The sequence below is a fragment of the Panthera tigris genome, chromosome B1, assembly GCF_018350195.1.
Source record: "Panthera tigris isolate Pti1 chromosome B1, P.tigris_Pti1_mat1.1, whole genome shotgun sequence".
Classification (NCBI taxonomy): domain Eukaryota; kingdom Metazoa; phylum Chordata; class Mammalia; order Carnivora; family Felidae; genus Panthera; species Panthera tigris.
In genome coordinates this window covers 84904900-84924448 of record NC_056663.1, presented here as the reverse complement: position 1 = coordinate 84924448, position 19549 = coordinate 84904900, and the positions used below count along the sequence as shown (strand labels likewise).

Sequence of the window (19549 nt, the reverse complement as noted above, 5' to 3'; positions counted from 1 at the left end):
GGGCCTCCTAACTGACCTTTCACTCAACTTGGCTCTCAAGAGCCCAAGAGATTATCAGGGACTGCTCAGTCAGAAGCTTTTCTTCTCACTCACAAGACTCCAGACCACAGGCAGAAGCAGTCAGAACTTCCTGCCTGGGGCAAGAAGACAGGGAACCATCTGTCTTAAGTATGAGGGCTTCGCAGGACATTCCATTCATGCCTGACTTTGTCCTCGGCTGTGCACTGTTTACTCTCTTCTCTCACCTTTGTTTTCTTTCCTTCTATCAATCTAACCCTTTTCTTTGTGTTAGAGGGCTTTAGGCTCAAATGCTTAAAGGGGACCCATAAATTAGGGAAGAGTGCAGGAGGGGCCAATTTTTTAAATGGAAATTGAGAAGAATCCACGTGCCAAGGATGGGGTTAGCTGTACTCTGGATATGATTAGATTGGGGATTAGAACAGGAGAGTAGCAACCTGGATGTGTCATCATGTTTCCAGATTGCTGTTTAGAATGCCTACAGATTTATTCCTTAGAAGACACATATCACATTCATTCGGTTCTTTACCCATACATTCATCCAACAAGTAATAAATGCTGAGAACTGTGCTCAACACTGGGAATCAGCATGGTAGTGATTTGGCTCCTTCCTTTAGGGAATGTAATGAGAGGAGAGGTTAATAAAATAACATAAATTACTTAATGACAATAGTGCTAAGTATCACCTTAGAAGAAAATGGAGTTTGGGAAGGCTTATGACTGGAGATTTATTTTGTTTGGATACTCAGGGAAGATTTTCCTGATGAAGCGCCAAAGTGAATACTTGAGGGCTACACAGACATTATCCGCATGAAGTGGGAGGGGAGAAGAAGGGTATTCTAGGCACAATGACTGACTGGCACGAGAACCCTGAGCTGGACATTGGCAGAAGTGAGGGAGGGACGAAAGCAAGAGGAAATCACTCTGTCCCCCAAAAGCAGTATGGACCTCCCTAAGTTCAGGCTCTGCACTCAGGAAACAAGCTCTGAATCTGAACTTGCTCACCAACTGTGTTCCTCTGGGGAAAAAAGTCAAACATTCTGATCCTTCTGACTGTTCTTGGGAGGCAGCCTCTGTCGTGTTTCTGGCATACATGTTAGAGTCAGAAAGGAGGGCCAGTCATTAGCTGTTTTAACCTCAATAAGTCACTTAATATCCCCAAGTCTCGGATGCCCCATCTGTAAGATGGAGATATACCTACTTATGCAGAATCTCCAAACCCTAGAAGCTGATAGCTATTTTCGAACACCCTGAGTCATTCCCCTTTGTGCATCTGTGATGGTTAGTTTTGCAGGTAAACTTGGCTAGTGCCTAGTCATTCAATGAAACACTAATCGAGGAGCATATCACAGATCTGGTTAACATCTACAATCAGTTGACTTGGAATAAAGGAGATTATCCTAAATAATCCAGGTGGACCTTATCCAATCAGTTAAAGGCCTTAAGAACATAACTGAAGTTTCCCAAGGAACCAGAAATTCTACCTCCAGATGACAGCACCAGATTCTCCTCAAGTTCCCAGCCTGTAGGCCTGCCCTAAAGATTCCTGACTTGCCAACCCCACATAAGCCAATTTCTTGAAAAAAATCAATGCCTTGAAAATGGTCTCATATATATACATACACATATGATATATAATATAGTGGAGTATAGTGGGATTCTCTGGAGAACATTGACCAATATAACTTCCAATGAGAATGTAAGGCCCATGAGAGCAAAATCCTTGTTTGCCTAATTCTCTGTTGTATCCTCAGCATCTAGAATAGTTCCTGGCACACAGGTGATGCTCAGAAATATCTGCTATATAAATGAGTACTTATCAAAAGACCTGGTACTCCTCACTGCCTACACATGGTCATAAGCCCATGGACTCAGTCTTGCTAAATCTCTTCCACTGCTTTGCTTGGCTTCTATTCTCAACACTGCTTCCTCACTCCTAATCTTGTTAATGTTCTTTATTACTGCAATAACATCTAAACTGCTCTCCACACCACCAGCTTTTCCTGTTCTTTTCATCCCACTCATCCTTGCCAGATTTATCTTCCTAAAATATAGCACTGGTTACGTCACCTCCTTGTTCCATTCTGTTCTGTGCTAGGAGCTGGGTACAAAGATGAATAAGACAAGGTCCCTCCATCAATACAGCAGCATAGTCCTTGAATGATTCCCTGTGAACCACAATGTAAAGGCCACTGGAAAGCCATACTCCTGGATCCATCATTTTCTGGCTGTTTGATCTCAGGCAAGCCTTAGTTCTCCAAGACTCTGTTGCTCATCTGTGAAATTTTCTTATAAGTATGGGGTTTGCAAGTGAATGACTCTGTATATGTGTGGGGGGTGGCGTTGGGGTGGGGGGATAAGTAATGACCAAAAGCTTAAAACATAACTCCTGGCCCTCCTTAATTTTAAGCTACCATTAATCTTATTAAATTTTGTTGTTGTTTTTCAGTGTTTATTTTCGAGAGAGAGAGATAGACAGAGACAGAGCGTTAGCAGGCAAAGGGTAGAGAGAGAGGGAGACAGAATCTGAAGCAGGCTCCAGGCTCTGAGCTGTCAGCATAGAGACCGATGCGGGGCTCAAACCCATGAACTGTGAGATCATGACCTGAGCTGAAGTCGGACGCTTAACCAACTGAGCCACCCAGGCGCCCCACAACCATTAATCTAAATGATATAAATGTACTGCATCTTATTTTTAGATATTATGTTATTACTCCAATTCTTACTCTTTAGAATATACTTTTAACATTTTAACAAGTAAAGGCAAATTTTAAAAATTCAAAGGGAGAACTAAGGCAAAAAATGAAAGTGCTAAAGTGACACATAGATGGTGATCATGCTGATTATTAATGAACATTCATTTTCTAACACCATATTTCTTGTGTTAACTATCAAACATGAAGACTGTATCCTTGTAATTAGGATTGCAAAAACAATTCTTCCCTCCCCAATGGAAAGAAAAATAAAAGTTACCAGACTAAATAAATAAAGAGTTAGGGAAAGAATCCAGCGTTCAGTGAGATGTACCAACAGTCGAGTAAACATCTCTACGGCAAAGTCAACCTCAGCTCATCCTGTTTGTACGATTCACAGTATGGGACTGTCTCTTCCCATGTTTTAACAAAGGCTGTGTGAGAAAGTACACACTGAGGAACAATGGGACAAGATATTCTATCTTGTCTATCTTAACAATCCTAGCAAGCTGGAAATGCAACAGAGGATTGACCAAAACTCTTCTTCCTCTTTCTTCATCAAAGGGAAGCAAGCATTTAAGTAAAAGTTCCTCAGAGATGCCTGGGTGGCTCAGTTGGTTAAGCGTCTGACTTTGGCTCATGTCATGATCTCGTGGTTCATGAGTTCAAGCCCCGCGTCGGGCTCTGTGCTGACAGCTCAGAGCCTGAAGCCTGCTTCTGATTCTGTGTCTTCCTCTCCCTCTGACCCTCCCCGGTTTGTGCTCTCTTTCTCTCAAAAGTAAACAAACAAATAAACAAACAAACAAAGTTCTTCAAGCACCTGACAAAAGATGATGCTGACAACTGAAAATGATGCTGAGCTGATTATGAGTAATAAAATAAGTTCTCACATTTTTTTAGCAGTAATGACAAACCCAGCTAAACCTGTTTCCCCATTTATTAATTCTTGTTTTCTGTTGTCCTTTGTCTATATGTATGACACCCCCTCCAAATAAATGGCATTTTTTTCTCCACCTGGAGGAAGAACAGAGCTTTTCTAGCCTTTCCATCTCATTCACTTTTATAGGCTTTGTCAGACCCTGTCACCCTGACATTGACATTAGAAGTCCATGGCTTTCCTTTACAATACAAACTGTTTCATTCCCTTCAGTAAGATGGTTATCAAGTCACTCAGGGACCCAGACAACATTAACTATTTAAATAGGATGTATCCAGTACTTCTATGGGTAGTCAAAATATTTCCTCAGAACCTCACAATCTTATTTGTAAAGTTGTCAATGAAGTCAGAGTTTTTAAATTAAGACACGCTAAGTTAATCAATATCAACTTAATATTTATCAATATTCCTCCACATATAACATGCAACAGGCATGTTACTATGCAACAGGCATGTGAAATTATTAATTCATAACAGCTCTATGAGGTAAAAATTATTATTCCCATTTTATGGAGGAGTAAGCTTGAAGCTCATCAAAGTAAAATAAATTAAGCCAAGAGCTTGTAAGCTGCAGAGCTAGGGCTCAAGCCCAGCCCTAGTGTCAGTGGTTTTACCCAAGTCTGCACTCTGCCACCCTTCCTTCCCCACACTGAACCATCATGGGTGGGGGGGGGGTGCAGTTTGGAGGAATTAAAATTTTTATTCTTTCCCAAAGTATTTTTGTGGTTCAGTTTCAAGGAGGCAGTATCTTAGTTACGGGGTTGGAGATCAGGCAAAACCAAAGGGAAAAGTGATCTGCCTTAAGCATATGCACTTGGCTACAGAAGGGAAAAGCTGTCAAATAATACTGGCCTCCTCAGGACTATACTTAGATATTAGTTGGGTTGATTTATTTGGGGAGAGGATAACACTGGCCTCTAAACGCTTTGTACTGCCCCATTCTCCACTGCCCAACAAACAGACTTGGTTAAATGTTGAGTTGGCAGCCTTTCTATAAAATGTTCATATTTGAATCTTCAAGTACCACAGAAAGTCATACCCACTCTTCGTCAGGGCTCTTCTTGACATGGTCTGGTTTTCCTTTCTTGCTTTAGCTTTCTAAATACAAATATGATATCACTCCTCAGGCTTGAAATGCTTCAGCTGCTCCTCTCTCCCTAGAGCACAAAGTCGAAATGCCTGAAGACAAGGCACACAGAAGCCTCACCCACCGTGGCACGTGTCACATCTTCTGTTACGTCCCTACATTTACCGCACACTTTTACCATAACTCTGGAATGCCCTTCTCATTTTTTCTCCTGGTATGTCAAATCCTGCTCATATTTTATCTCATAGCTCAGATATCCCTTCTCTTCTCTGAATATCCCATCCCTTTTTTTTAAACTCTGCCAAAGAGAGCTGGTTTCTTTTTATTTCTGCTCCACTGTGTTTTCCTACATATGTTGCAGTAGTATGTGCCCTGATTTCAGGGTTTGACTACCTCTCCTTAGCACTGTGACCTTGGGTAAGTAACTTAACTTGCCTGTGGCTCAGTTTTCTCTTTCGTGTTTTATGACAATGTCCTTTAATTGTTGCAACAACCCTCTGAAGTAATACTGTTTGTGATAATCCTTCAGAGGGTTGTTATTACAATCAAAGGACAAAGGAATAAAGCAGAACAAACAAAACCTGAAGTTAGTAGACTGAAGAGAATAACAAAGATTAGAGCAGAAAGAAATGAAACAGAGACTAAAAAGACAATAAAAAAGATAAATGAAATTAAGAGCTGGTCTTTGAAAAGATAAAATTGACAAACCTTTAGCTGGACTCACTAAATAAAAAAGGGAGAGGACTCAAATCAGAAATGAAAGAGATGAGGGGCACCTTGGTGGTTTAGTTGGTTAAGTGTCTGACTCTTGATTTTGACTCAGGTCCTGATCTCACAGTCATGAGATTGAGCCCTGCATGGGGCTGTGTCCTGACAGCACAGAGCCTGCTTGAAATTCTCTCTCTCCTCTCTCTCTGCACCCCCCCCCCATGCTTGCTTCCTCTCTCAAAATAAACATTAAAAAAAATAAACGAAAGAGATGATACAACTGATACCACAGAAATATAAGGTTCATAAGAAACCACTACAACAATTTTATGCCAACAAATTAGACATCTAGAAGAAATGGATAAATTTCCAGAAACATTCAATCTACAAGACTGAATCATGATGAAGTAGGAAATCTGAACAGACTAATTATTAGTAAGGAGATTGAATCAATTATCAAAAACTTGCCAACAAATAAAAAAGTCCAGGACCAGATGGCTTCATTGGTGCAATGTACCAAACATTCAAAGAAGAATTAATACCACTCTTTCTCAAACTCTTCCAAAGAAAAGAAGAGGAGGGAATTCTTCCACACTCATTTTATAAGGCCAGCACTGCCCTGATACCAAAACTAAAGAAGGATACACAAGAAAAATATAAGCCAATATCCTCAACAAAATATTAGAGAAGCAAATCCAACAATAAATTATAAGGATCATATACCATGACCAAGTGGGATTTATTCCAAGATGCAAGGATGGTTCAACACCCACAAAATTAGTCAATATGTCATAGCACATTATCAAAATGAAGGATAAAAATCATATGATCATCTCAATGGACGCACAAAAAGCATTTGGTAAAATTCAACATCCATTTATGATAAAAACTCTCAAGAAGGTATAGAGGGGAAGGTACCTCAACACGATAAAGACCATATATGACAAACTCACAGCTAACATTATACTCAATAGTGAAAAGCTGAAAACGTTTCCTCTAAGATCAGGAAGAAGACAAGGATGCCCACTTCTCACCACTTTTATTTCACATAGTATTTAAGTCCTAGCCAGAACAATGAGGCAAGAAAAATAAAGGCATCCAAAGTGGAAAGGAAGAAATAAAATTGTCACTATTTGCAGATGATATATATAGAAAACTCTAAAGACTCCATCCCAAAACTTTTAGAATAAATGAGTTCAGTAAAACTGAAGGACACAAAATCAATACACAAAAATCTGTGGTGTTTCTATATACTATAATGAGCTGTTAGAAATAGAAATCAAGAAAACAAAACCATTTACAACTGCATCAAAAAGAATAAAATACCAAGGAATAAATGTAACCAAGTAGGTGAAAGACCTGTACGTTGAAAATTATAAGACATGGATAAAAGCAACTGAAGACACAAATAAATGGAAAGATATTCCATGCTCATAGATTGGAAGAATTCAATATTATTAAAAATCCATACAACCCAAAGCAATCTACATTTTCAATATAATCCCTATCAAAATTCCACTGTCAATTTTCAAAGAAATAGAACAAATAATCCCAAAATTTTTATGGATCCAAACACACACACACACACACACACACACACACACACACACGCGCGCGCGCGCACACACACACACACAAACCACAAATAGCCAAAGCAATCTTGAGAAAGAACAAAGCTGGAAGAATCATGTCCCTTGATTTCAAATTATACTTCAAAGCTACAATAATTAAAACAGTATCGTACTGGCATAAAAACAGACACACATAGATCAATGGAACAAAATAAAGAGCCCAGAAATAAACCCATGCATATATGGTCAATCAATCTACAACAAAGGAGGCAAGAACACACAATGGGGAAAGGACAGTCTCTGCAATAAATGGTGTTGGGAAAACTGGACAGCCAAAGAATAAAAAGTCTACCCCAATCTTACACCATACACAAAAATTAACTCAAAATGGATTAAAGACTTAAATATAATACCTGAAACCATAAATCTAGAAGAAAACATAGGCAGTTAAGCTCCTTGACATACGTCTTGGCAATAGTTTTTTGAATCTGACACCAAAAGCAAAAGCAACAAAACAAAAATAAACAAGTAGGAAAAAAATAAACAAGTGGGACTATAACAAACTAAAAAGCTTCTGCAGAACAAAGGAAACCACAACCAAATGAAAAGGCAACCTACAGAATGAGAGAAGATATTTGCAAGTCATATACCTGATAAAGGACTAATATCCAAAATATATAAAGAATTCATACAACTTGATAGCAAAAAAAAAATCCAATTAAAACATGGGCTAAAGATCCAAATAAACATTTTTCTAAAGAAGACAATACAGATGCCCAACAAATACATGAAAGGATGCTCAAGATCACTGATCATCAGAGACATGCAAGTTGAAACCACAATGAAATATCAATTCACACCTGTTAAAATGGCTTTTCTCAAAAATACAAGACACATCAAAGTGTTGGAGAGGATGTGGAGGAAAGGGAACCCTGTGCCCTGTTGGTGGGAAGGTAAATTGTTGCAGCCACTGTGGAAAACAGTATGAAGGTTCCTCATAAGATTGAAAATAGAACTACCATATGATCCAGCAATTCAACTTCTGGGTATTTATCTGAAGAAAACAAAAACATTAACTCAAAAAGATAGATGCACCTCCATATTTATTGCAACATTATTTATAATAGTCAAGTGTCTGTCAATGGATGAATGGATAAAGAAATGCGGTGTACCTTCTCTCTCTCTCTCTCTCTCTCTCTCTCTCTCTCTCTCTCTCTCTCACACACACACACACACACACACACACACACACACACACAATGGAATATTACTCAGCACTAAAAAGAATGAAATCTCACCATTTGCGACAACATGGATGAACCTGGAAAAAATATGAAATCTCACCATTTGCGACAACATGGATGAACCTGGAGGGCATTATACTAAGTTAAATAAGTCAGAGAAAGATAAAATACTGTATGATCTCTCTTATGCATGAAATCTAAAAACAAAGACAACAACAACCACAAGACAAGCTCATAGATACAGAAAACAGATTGCTGGTTGCCAGTGGTGAATGGGAAACATGGGTGAGGGGGTCAAAAGGTAGAAAGAAAGGAAAAAAGACAAAGAATTTTGGTACTGCTTAGCTAGTATCATTCCAATGAATTGAAAACCACTGATTTCATGTTGATCTTGTATCCAGATATCTAAAAATTATTTTATTTGTTCTGATACATTTTCACAAATGCACAATTATTGGTAAAAAAAATATTCCTTGCTAATATTTTTGCCCAAACTGAATTTTAAGACTTCAGATAAAAGTATTAAAACACTTACAAAAGCATTTCCTGACTTAAATCAGAAAAATGTAAATTAAAACAGTAAGTTCATTTTTGCTGATAATTTGCATTTATTTATTTTAAAAAAATTTAAATGTTTATTTTTGAGAAAGGGACAGAGCGTGAGTGGGGGAGAGGGAGAGGGAGACACAGAATCCGAAGCCGGCTCCAGGCTCTGAGCTGTCAGCGCAGAGCCGGCTGCAGGGCTTGAACCCACAAACTGCGAGATCATGACCTGAGCCGAAGTCAGATGCTTAGCCAATTGAGCCACCCAGGCTCCCCAAATTTGCATTTATTTTTAAATTTGATAATAGGTTATGCTGGCTATGGCATAAACACTTATGTACGTTTGGTGGGAAGATAAATTGGTCAGTCTAACCTTTTGTGAGAGCAATATGGCAGAGTGAATCAATATTGAAATGAATAATCCCTTTTGGCCTGTAAAAAAGAATCCGGTTTACACTTAGGCCTTTCAAGTGAGAATAAATTTAAATATTAAAAGAAAATGGGACACAAAACATAAAATATTCAGAATACTACCTGGCACATTAACAGCTAGAATGTCATAGGGTTGTTTTTTTTTTTTAAATTACTTGTTTACATATGGGTGAAGTTAAAAGCATTTTAACACCTGGCACAGTGTGGGCACTGTCGGATAAGAGTGGAGGCCAGCTCTAAACAATGAGCGCAACCTTATAGGCTCAGTATCCACCCTATTTTACTGTTCTATGTCCCAAGTGAATTTGAGACACACTGGAGGGCAGAGTTAAAGTATTTCTGTCTCCAAAACCTAGTAGAGTACCTGGAATAGGATATACTTTCAGTATTGTTTGTTGAAAAAATGAATTCTGAAAGTCCGTTTTCCCCGTCGTGATTTCTTGCAAGTGAGCGTTCTGTGGTAGAGCTTACTCAGGAAGCACTTGCCTTAATTTTTATGGGTTCTAAAACGTAAAAGAATTCTGTCTTCTTCTGGGGGTCGGTGGGTCCTGACAAGAACATTAGGGGCATTGATGAGTCCATGATCTGCCTAGATTGCCTGTTAGACACCGCATAGGGCCATTCCTTCTATGCAAATCTCATTTTGGGAACATCAGTTCATGGAACTGAGCACAAGCATTACTCGGTTAGAATGGCCATAATGGCAGTGGTGATGGCACTTACAGAATGTTGACTGAGCCCAGACAGTGTCATGGATGTTGCATAGGAGAAATGTATTCCACTCCTACCCGGAGGACAAAAGAAACCTAACTTGTTCTTGCTGATTTCTTTCTTTTTTTTTTTTTTTTAATTTTTTTAACGTTTATTTATTTTTGAGACAGAGAGAGACAGAGCATGAACAGGGGAGGGGCAGAGAGAGAGGGAGACAGAGAATCTGAAACAGGCTCCAGGCTCTGAGCTGTCAGCACAGAGCCTGACGCGCGGCTCAAACTCACGGACCGTGAGATCATGACCTGAGCCAAAGTCGGACGCTTAACCGACCAAGCTACCCAGGCACCCCAACTCTTGCTGATTTCTTATAGGATTTTGTTTGTCTAGCTACTCCTAAAATCAGGTGAATTCAACCAGAACTTTGCCAGAATCTTGACTGTCATGTCTTTGAAAAACACACGGAAATCATTGACTTCTTTTGTGCATTATCTTTTGCCCAAATGCCATGACTTTGGTCCAGTAACTAGCAACCCAGGCATTCAATGTATCATGAGATTTCTCTACGTTTTCTACTGTACTGTATATTATGCAAAGTAGTAGGTTTAACTTCTATCTCTGTTAGTGAAAAAATTGTTGACACAGTGGCACTTTAGTGTCGTATGGAAGGTGTATTTCTTAGTTATACATGAGAAAACCTGAAGCGTATTTCTGTATGTTGTTAAAAAGATTCCAAAACTGATACCAGAACTCACTGTTTGGAATGCTGAGTTCTGAGGAAAAAGTAGGAAAATCATATGGGCCAGACATGCATCCTATTGGTGAGGTATTTTTCTTTTTTTTTTTACATTTTACTTATTTTTGAGAGAGAGAGGGAGAGAGAGGGAGAGAGGGAGAGAGAGAGAGAGAGAGAGAGCACAAGTGAGGGAGAGGCAGAGAGAGAGGGAGATGCAGAATCCAAAGCAGGCTCCAGGCTCTGAGCTGTCAGCACAGAGCCCAATGTGGGGCTCGAACTCACAAACCACAAGATCATGATCTGAGCCGAAGTCGGACGCTTAACCGACTGAGCCACCCAGGCGCCCTGTGAGGTGTTGTAAATAAAGAATTGACAGGCTGATTGGAAGATGCACAGTCCATACTGTGTAGAGGTTAAAAGCATAGGCTGGGGGTAAAGCACGTTTCATTTTTAATCTTCGCCGACAGTCCTGGGATAACCCTGAACCTCTCTGAGCCTTAGTTTCTTTGTCTGTAAAATGAGGATAATAATAGTACCCATCTGAGGCACTCTTTAATACTATTCATCCATTATGCTACCTTTGCATCTTTCAAGCACATGGGATGATTATAGGCTCTCCTGTTGGTAGCTGTGGCTATGTGACTAATTCTGGGCAATAAGGTAAAAAAAGAAATAGAAGATTTCACTTCAGGTCATGGGATTTAATTACTGACTTGTCAAAGTTAACAGTGTTTGAGGTGGTGACTGCTTTGTCACCTGACAGCCATGAGCAGACATTCCTTGTTGATGCACAGATAAACACAAAACATGAGAAATCTTTGTTGTGTTAAGCCACAGAGAGTTGGGAGGATTGTTGTTGTTGTTGTTGTTGTTGCTGCAGCAGCAAAACCTAGATCCTGACTAGTAAAATACCTTACCAGGTTGTTGTGAGGATTAAGTATTTGTTTGTAAAGTGCTTGGCTACTAAGTGTTCAGTGGATAATGGTGCCATTAACTACTTTTTAAAAAATGTTTATTTATTTATTTTGAGAGAAAGAGAGAGAGCTGAGTAGGAGAGAGGCAGAGAGAGAGGGAGGGAGAGAATCCTAAGCAGGCTCTGTGCTGTCAGCGCAGAGCCCGATGCGGGGTTCCATCTCACAAACCATGAGATCATGACCTGAACTGAAATCAAGAGCTTAACTGACTGAGTTACCCAGGTGCCCCAACTATTTTAAGTGATGTTAGTACAACATATAAAGTGATGGATCATAAAGAGATACAAGTAAAAGTATCACAGAATTTGAGGAAGGAAGCAGTTCCTTTGTGAGGAAATTTGGGAGCTACAGGATGGGGAGAACTTTGAAGTGTGGAGACTCAAGGAAAGAATCTAAGGAGAAGGAATTTACATGAGTAAAGACAGCTCTAGTCTCATGATTTGGATGAGAAACTCAGTTGGGTTGAAAGCTAGACTATTTACAAAGTAAGAACAGGAAATAAAGCTGGAATGGATGGATCCAAATCAGTATTTTGAAATAATCTGGATGGACTGAGTAGCAAAGAGGTATGAACAATGAGGAAAAAGCCATGGACCTGAGCTAGATGTCCCTCATTCCTTGTGATGATAGGCTTCTCGTCATCAAGTTATTTCCTTCTACTGTCTCAGTTTTCTAATGTCTCCTATACATAAAGTCCTTGCAGTGGTGACAATGTGGGCATGGTGTTGATCAGGCCAGTTAAGCAGACACCAGCCCCTCCCTACTGTAACCCTATCCAACTGGCCTAGAGCCTCACTGTGGGGGTAATTCTGCCATTGGGCTTGGTCTGAAATGTTTTGGCCAATTATGAGAAACTGCATTTCCCTGATCCCCCCCTATTTAGGTTATGCAAACATCATTTAAAACAAAAAAGAAGAGAAAAGGAAAAGGGAAAAAGAGCTATCACACAGAATCAGCAGTAACCATATTCTGGCTATTGTTTAAAAACAGAATTACTTTGTTTTGGCAAGCTAATATGCTATGCTAGCAGTTTTACCTGATGGAGGGGGAAAAACAAAGAATGCAGTGAAATAAATTATTGCTCACCTTACTAGCACCAGCACTGGCCTCCTATGAACAAGGCTGGCCTGTTTTCAGGGCCACAAAACTAAACTTGGAATCACTGTGGAGAGAGTAAAATCCTTAAAGCTAGCTTACATTGGATTTGGTCTCTTTGGGATGCTCAGGCATTTGGCCTAGAGTGAGATGGGGGTTGCTGGGGATAGACTTTATCAAACCATATTCCAAGAGCTGAGCATTCAACAGAGCATCCTTGCGTGACGGGGGGGTGGGGGTGGGTGGGTAAAGGTGTCAAATGCAGCTTTACAGGGGAAAGAACCAAGCCTGAGAAGTCAGAGAACCTGGCTTTGCTCTGGGCTCTGACCAGCCTCTCTGAGTTAACAGGTTTCTTTCAGTAAAATAAAGGAGCCGTAATGATACCTGCTCTACCTTTATTATAGGTTGTTGTGAGATACAAATTAGACATTATATGTAACAGTAGAGTGCTTTACAATGTTCAAGTATTATAATAAACAGCTACTTAATTTCATCTAGTTGTCTATACCATCAGGTTTAAATAGCATTAAAGAAAAACCAATAAACTTCAAATACTAAGGAATGGTATAAGATCCTCTGGCTACTACACTCAATTTCTTTTTTAGCTACAATGGAAGAAATTTATCCTTTGGGAATGCAAGTTACAAGGGAATTTCAGACCCTCATTTTATAGGTGTTTCATTTCTTTGGGTTCTGGTAGAGGGAAGCTCTGTGATTAAAACTTGACCCTGGTCTAATTATATCATTTGGCTGGAGCAGGAAAGCTGGTTGGCATTCATCCTGTGTGTCCAGTTGATTAATATAACTGGGGATCAGGACATTTGAAGTCAGAATGCCATATTTAAGAAGGTTATTACAGTTCAAGACTTCTTTCCTAAGGCAGCATTCGCTCTGTTGAAAATACAACAGAAAATAACCCACCAGACATCATTTATCAGCACTATTTCCTTTCATGTTTCCTTCCTTTAATCCCTTAGATTAAGTGATAAATAATTTTTGGCAGTGTATACAGATAGACCCAAAAGAATCAAAGAAAAAGCTTATTAGAAAACACCATCAACAAACTTGGAATTTAGATTTTAATTTTGACTAATGTACAAAATGAACTACATTTGTTAAAAAGTCCACAATGTAGCTTCTTTGGTATTTAAAACATTTTTTCCCATTATTTTATGTTTATTTTTTTAAGTGTTTTTTTTAATGTTTATTTATTGTTGAGACAGACAGAGCGTGAGCTGGGGAGGGGCAGAGTGAGAGGGAGACACAGAATCTGAAGCAGGCTCCAGGCTCTGAGCTGTCAGCACAGAGCCAGACGCAGGGCTTGAACTCACAAACTATGAGATCATGACGCAAGTCGAAGTCGGACGCTCAACTGACTGAGCTACCCAGGCACCCCTATTTTTTTCCATTATTTTAAATGAAGGTATAGATTTAAATATATATATGTGTATATATATATATATATACACATATATATATGTGTGTGTGTGTGAGTGTGTGTGTGTGTGTGTGTGTGTGTGTGTGTGTATATATATATATATTGAGAGAGAGACAGAGAGAGTGAGCAGGGGAGGGGCAGAGAGAGAGGGAGAGAGAGAATTCCAAGCAGGCTTCACACGGTCAGCAGAGAGCCTGATGAGGGGCTCGAACTCACGAACTGTGATATTATTACCTGAGCTGAAACCAAGAATCAGACGCTTAACCAACTGAGCCACCCAGGCACCCCTAAAGGTATAGATCTTAAACAAGCTTGATGGTTCACTGAGTAGGTATATGTTTATGTACAAACACCCACTGTTTCCATCACCCCATACTTCTCTCCTCTCCTTACCAGTGAATACCCACTCCTTGCCACGAAGCCACCATTATGACTTCTGTCACCACAGGTTAGCTTTGCCTGTGACTGAATTTCATATAAATGGAATCCTAAAGTAGGTATTTATTTTTGCCTGGCTTCTTTTGCTTAACATGGTATTTTCATATTTATCTATGCTTTGATATATATCAATAGCTTGTTCCTTGTTTCTTCTTATCACTAATATTCCATTGCATGTATGTACCAAATTAATCTATAGATTTTCCTCTTGCTAGTTGTTTTCATTTTTTGCCCATTATGCATAAACACGCTATGACCATTCTTGTACAAGTCGTTCTGTGAACGTACACATTCATTCTCTTGGAGATGTATCCAAGAGTAGAATGGCTAGATTAGAGGGTAGTATGCATTTAACTTTCACAGAAACTGTCAAACACATTTCCAAAGCAACTGTGCCATTTTCAACTCCCACCACACTATCTAGCTTGTAATTTGGCAGAGTGTGTAAATTGATATTCCTGAAAAAATGAGTTTTGTAAACAATAGTTTTCATACACAATGACTAATGAGTGAGATGCTTTATACCTACATAAATTTCAGATAAATTTGAAAAATAATTAATTGATCAGTTATCTTATTTCTTGGTAGGGAAGCATTAAAGAGATCAGCAACCAGATGAAAATTCGTAACTTTTATAATGTGCTTTTTTTGTTAATCAAAAAGGATTATAAAAACAAAATAAAAATAGAGAAAAAGCACTATGTACTAAAAGTATGAAAACAAATATTAAAACTACTTAATATCGCATTTTACCAATTCTAGGCCATACCATTTCCTCCCCCCCATTTTAACATCTCTGATATTATGAACCATCTTATAGCCGATGGCAATTTACATTAGATATGATTTATGAGTTTAGTTAACAACAGTGGACTAAGTATGAAGTACCGTGGTAGGTCACAGTAACATCTCAGAGAAATCAAAGATGTGGGAACTAAAACTAAGCACTATCTTTATATGTGGCTATCAGATGAGAAAGATGCTTACACCGTGGTACTTCATGGTTCCAAAGGTTCGCTAACATGAGCATGCCCACCTCTGCTGGTGGGGAGTAAATTGTTACCATTTAGGAAAGCAGTTCAACAAAACTTATCAAGATCCTTCAAAATCACTTTTGACTCCGTAAATTGACTTTTAAGAATATATCCTAAGGGACAAATACAGAAATAGTATATATAAACAATTAAAATGGTCGTGATTTCATAATGATGAAAACTGAAAGCAATTTATTTGCTGAACAACAGGGGACAATTAAATAAACTCCAACAACGGACTATATTGTGCAACCACTAAAGTATTTTTAAAAAATTTCTAAAGTTATAGAAAAATGCTTATTTATTTATTTATTTTCAGGAGTAGAATTTAGTGATTCATCACTTACATATAATACCCAGTGCTCATCCCAACAAGTACCCTCCTTAATGCCCATCACCCATTTTTAGCCCATCCCCCACCAATGCTTACTTTTTAATGTCAAATAAGAAAGTAGAAAAAAATTATATTAATGGTCTGGCTCTACAAGGTTTACCAATATACATGCGATGTTTATATATATCCATTAGAAAAATTTAATATACCAATATGAATAATGATTATTTCTGGGTGGTGAGATTATTTTTGTTTACTTTATACTTTTCCCTATTTTCAAAATTTCCCACAATTAGCAATAAAACCTTGAAGTTATTTTTAAAATCACATGTATAAAGAAATAGCTGTGAAAATGATGACTAATAATCTAATTTGCATAATATGGGCATGAAAGAATAAGTCAAACCTCATGAAAATCAGCCAACATTCATCACTCTTTTCACAAATAAGGAACCTGGAAAAAAATCTGTTCCTAATCAAGCGTATATATCGGTCACGGCAGGGTAAAGTCAGGATAGACCATTGCTGCCTGTCCAGAAATTACCCCTTTGTTTTCCACTTCATGAATTATAGGACTCATAGTCAGAATCATGATCACATTACAGAGTTTTATAGGTTTTTTTTTTTTTTTTTTTTTTTTTTTTTTTTTTTTACTCATAAACAGTTTGGAATTTTCTGTTCACACAGACATTCAGTACACTTGACTCATCTTACAATCAGACTGATCCCTGGGGCTAAAAACCTTAAGGGAACTACTATCTATTTTCAGTGCTTTCGGTAAAACTTGATTATGATTTTTAAAGTTTTCAAATATTAAAATGATGTTCATTTTTTATAGGAGATTAGAACGATTTCTTATGTTGTTCATTATGGTCTTGTAGTATCTTGCAGGGAGAGTGAATGAGAGACCCTGTGTCCCCTAAAAAGACAAGTTTATCATGAATATCAGGGTTGAACTGTGGTATTGCTCTGGGCTGTCATCCAAGATCTGGACTTCACATCAGAGTTTCAGGAGAAGCAGGGGAGGCTATGAAATGCCCAGGTGGATCTGGTTGGAAGCATCCAATGAAAACAAGGATATTCTCTGAGACATAGTGAACAGTTTCCCGTTGGATGAAAGCCACTGTTTGTTTAGCAAGGCACTTTGGTGTAGGCACTGTGCTTACACCTCCATTAGCTCAGTACATCTTATTAATTTGATTTTAAGGAGGCTGGGCCTTGCCAGGCAAGTACTCTGGGAGTCTTAGGATACATGCTTTTTTCAGACAGCTTTACAAATGGATCCCTCTACTGTTAGCCATGTACTTTATTCTAGATGTCTCCCAGAGCTGCTTCTCTGGCAGAAGAAAATGTCACCTGTCCTAGGGCACAGGAGTTAATGGATTATAGTATTTGAGGAGCCAATAATTAGGTCCATGTTACAAATATGTCAGTTACATCAGCTGAGAAAGGGAAGCAGCTGGCTGTTGGGTTGGTTAGATGGACAGAGTGGACATATGACCATCTCGTCAGTTGTTGACACACGTAACAGGCCTTCCAAAGAACTCATCAAAACTAGTAAAACAAATGTCAGCTTTGACTTTTCAACTGACCTCAAAAGCATTCCTTTTCCAAATCTCCTGGCCTCACCCTTTTAGGTTTTATCTGCCTCAGATACTGAAATGTCACCAGAAATTCTTTTGTAAGTTAGAGTATCAATTAGCAAATATAAGCTTCATTTGTCCTTCACTATAAATCTGTTCTATACTCTAACAGTAACCACTTATTCTGTTTTTGATTTATAATTTGGCATATTATTGTGTTTAAATCTCCACTTCATCACTTTCAAAACAAATGCTGTTACTCGTGTTCTGATCTTTGTAAAAATGTAGACTTAAGTTTCAAAAAAAAAAAAAAAAAAGGCAGTATGATAAATTCTATGTCCCCAACTAGTCTCATTCCTAAAATGGATAGAAGAGGAAACGTGGCATATTTTACCACCCAGAATCCAACAATCATCTTTCCAAAATGGAACTTTGCCTAGGTGAGCCAAAGCTGGTCCTCAAGGTGTTTGTTTATTTGTTTTGTGATTAAATCTGTTTCAGTGCTCGAAATGTGTTTCTTCTGTTATGGTTTTTGAGCAACAGTGCGATACCTGCATGACTTTTTCCTATTATTTAGAATCAAAATGCAAAGATATGCACATGTTTTAAATATAAACAATTACAGATGTATCTACCAATCACCAGCTGGTACGGGTGGCCATTTTCAACTGTTGCAAATGCTGTCTCATGCTGGGTCTACTTCCCAAATCTCTCCTGACTCCAGTTCGGGCCCCCAGCATTTCTTACCTTGACTTTGCAATAGTCTCTTAATTGGTCCTCAGACTCCTGGCAGATCCCTCTGAGTTATACTCCACATAGTGCCAGCATGCAATGTAAACAGCAAAAGCTGAACCCAGCAAGCCCCTCAGCCCCTGGCTATAATCCAGATGGGCATTCGGGTCCAACGATCTAGGCTTGCCTGCCTCTCCACCATCATCCCCGACTCCCGCACTATAATCTGTCAATTATAGGTTGCATCAGTTATCTTTGCCTGAGACATTCTTACCTCTTATTAGAAAACTCCTTCAGTAAAGCTTCATGGGCAACAATTAGGCAATTTGAATTCATAACCCCAGAAACAAGGAAATAATCTGAAATATCAACTAAGGTCTACACACATAACTATTTATAACTGTGTTATTTATTATAGCAAAAAATATGTATGTGTGGGGAACAGCTTAAATGTCTAAAAATAGTCAAATAAATGATGACATATGAGACATTATATGTTAATTGAAAATGATGTTGATAAAGTTTTACAAACATGGAAAATGTTTATCCTAGAAACGACTTAAGGTGACTTAGGAGATGCAGATATTCAAAAAGGTGCCGTAAATGAAAAAGAAGAAATTAAAACAAGAATGGAGACATAAAATGGTCAAGGATAAAGCTAAAAAATCCATTTTGGCTAGGGGTGGGCCACAAATTTGGCTCTTGGCCTTCTACCAACAAACAGAAAAAAATCTGGATGGTATCATAATTCATTACCCACAATATAAAAACATTCCTTTGCTTGGAAGAAGTGTGGTTATTCTGTACATGAGCTGCTCTGGCAAAGCCCCATGAAGAAGTCATGGAATAAAATCCTAACAAGAGACACAACGGCAAGTTTCTGAAGATTGCTTTTTACAGCAACCAATCCCTGATAAAAATGCTGGCAATTGCACCAGCCAACTCCATTCTCCCTGAGGAGCTAATATGTGTAATAGGGCAGGATTTCTGGTTTTCTGGATTTCTGTGAACCTACCTTATTACAGATGTATATTCAGAGAAACAAAAGGATTGAATTATATTTCAATAAATCTTCCCAAAGAGTAGACTTTTTTAAAAATCACACTTTTGATACATTTAATGAGTTTAAAGTTGTACTTGCTAAAAAAGTACCTGGAGTCCAGCTAATCTAGCTGGATAATTAAAAATAGACTTATCAGAATGAATAATTAAGGGGCAGGAGTTGAAGCAGGAAGATTAGTGAG

At 38.5% G+C, this 19549-nt stretch overlaps 1 protein-coding gene across 1 annotated transcript in view; it reads right to left on the bottom strand.

Moving 5' to 3' along the window:
• RNF150 (ring finger protein 150) overlaps window positions 1–19549 on the bottom strand; it is a 252332-nt gene that overhangs the window by 50469 nt on the left and 182314 nt on the right. The gene's annotated exons all lie outside the window — the stretch shown is intronic.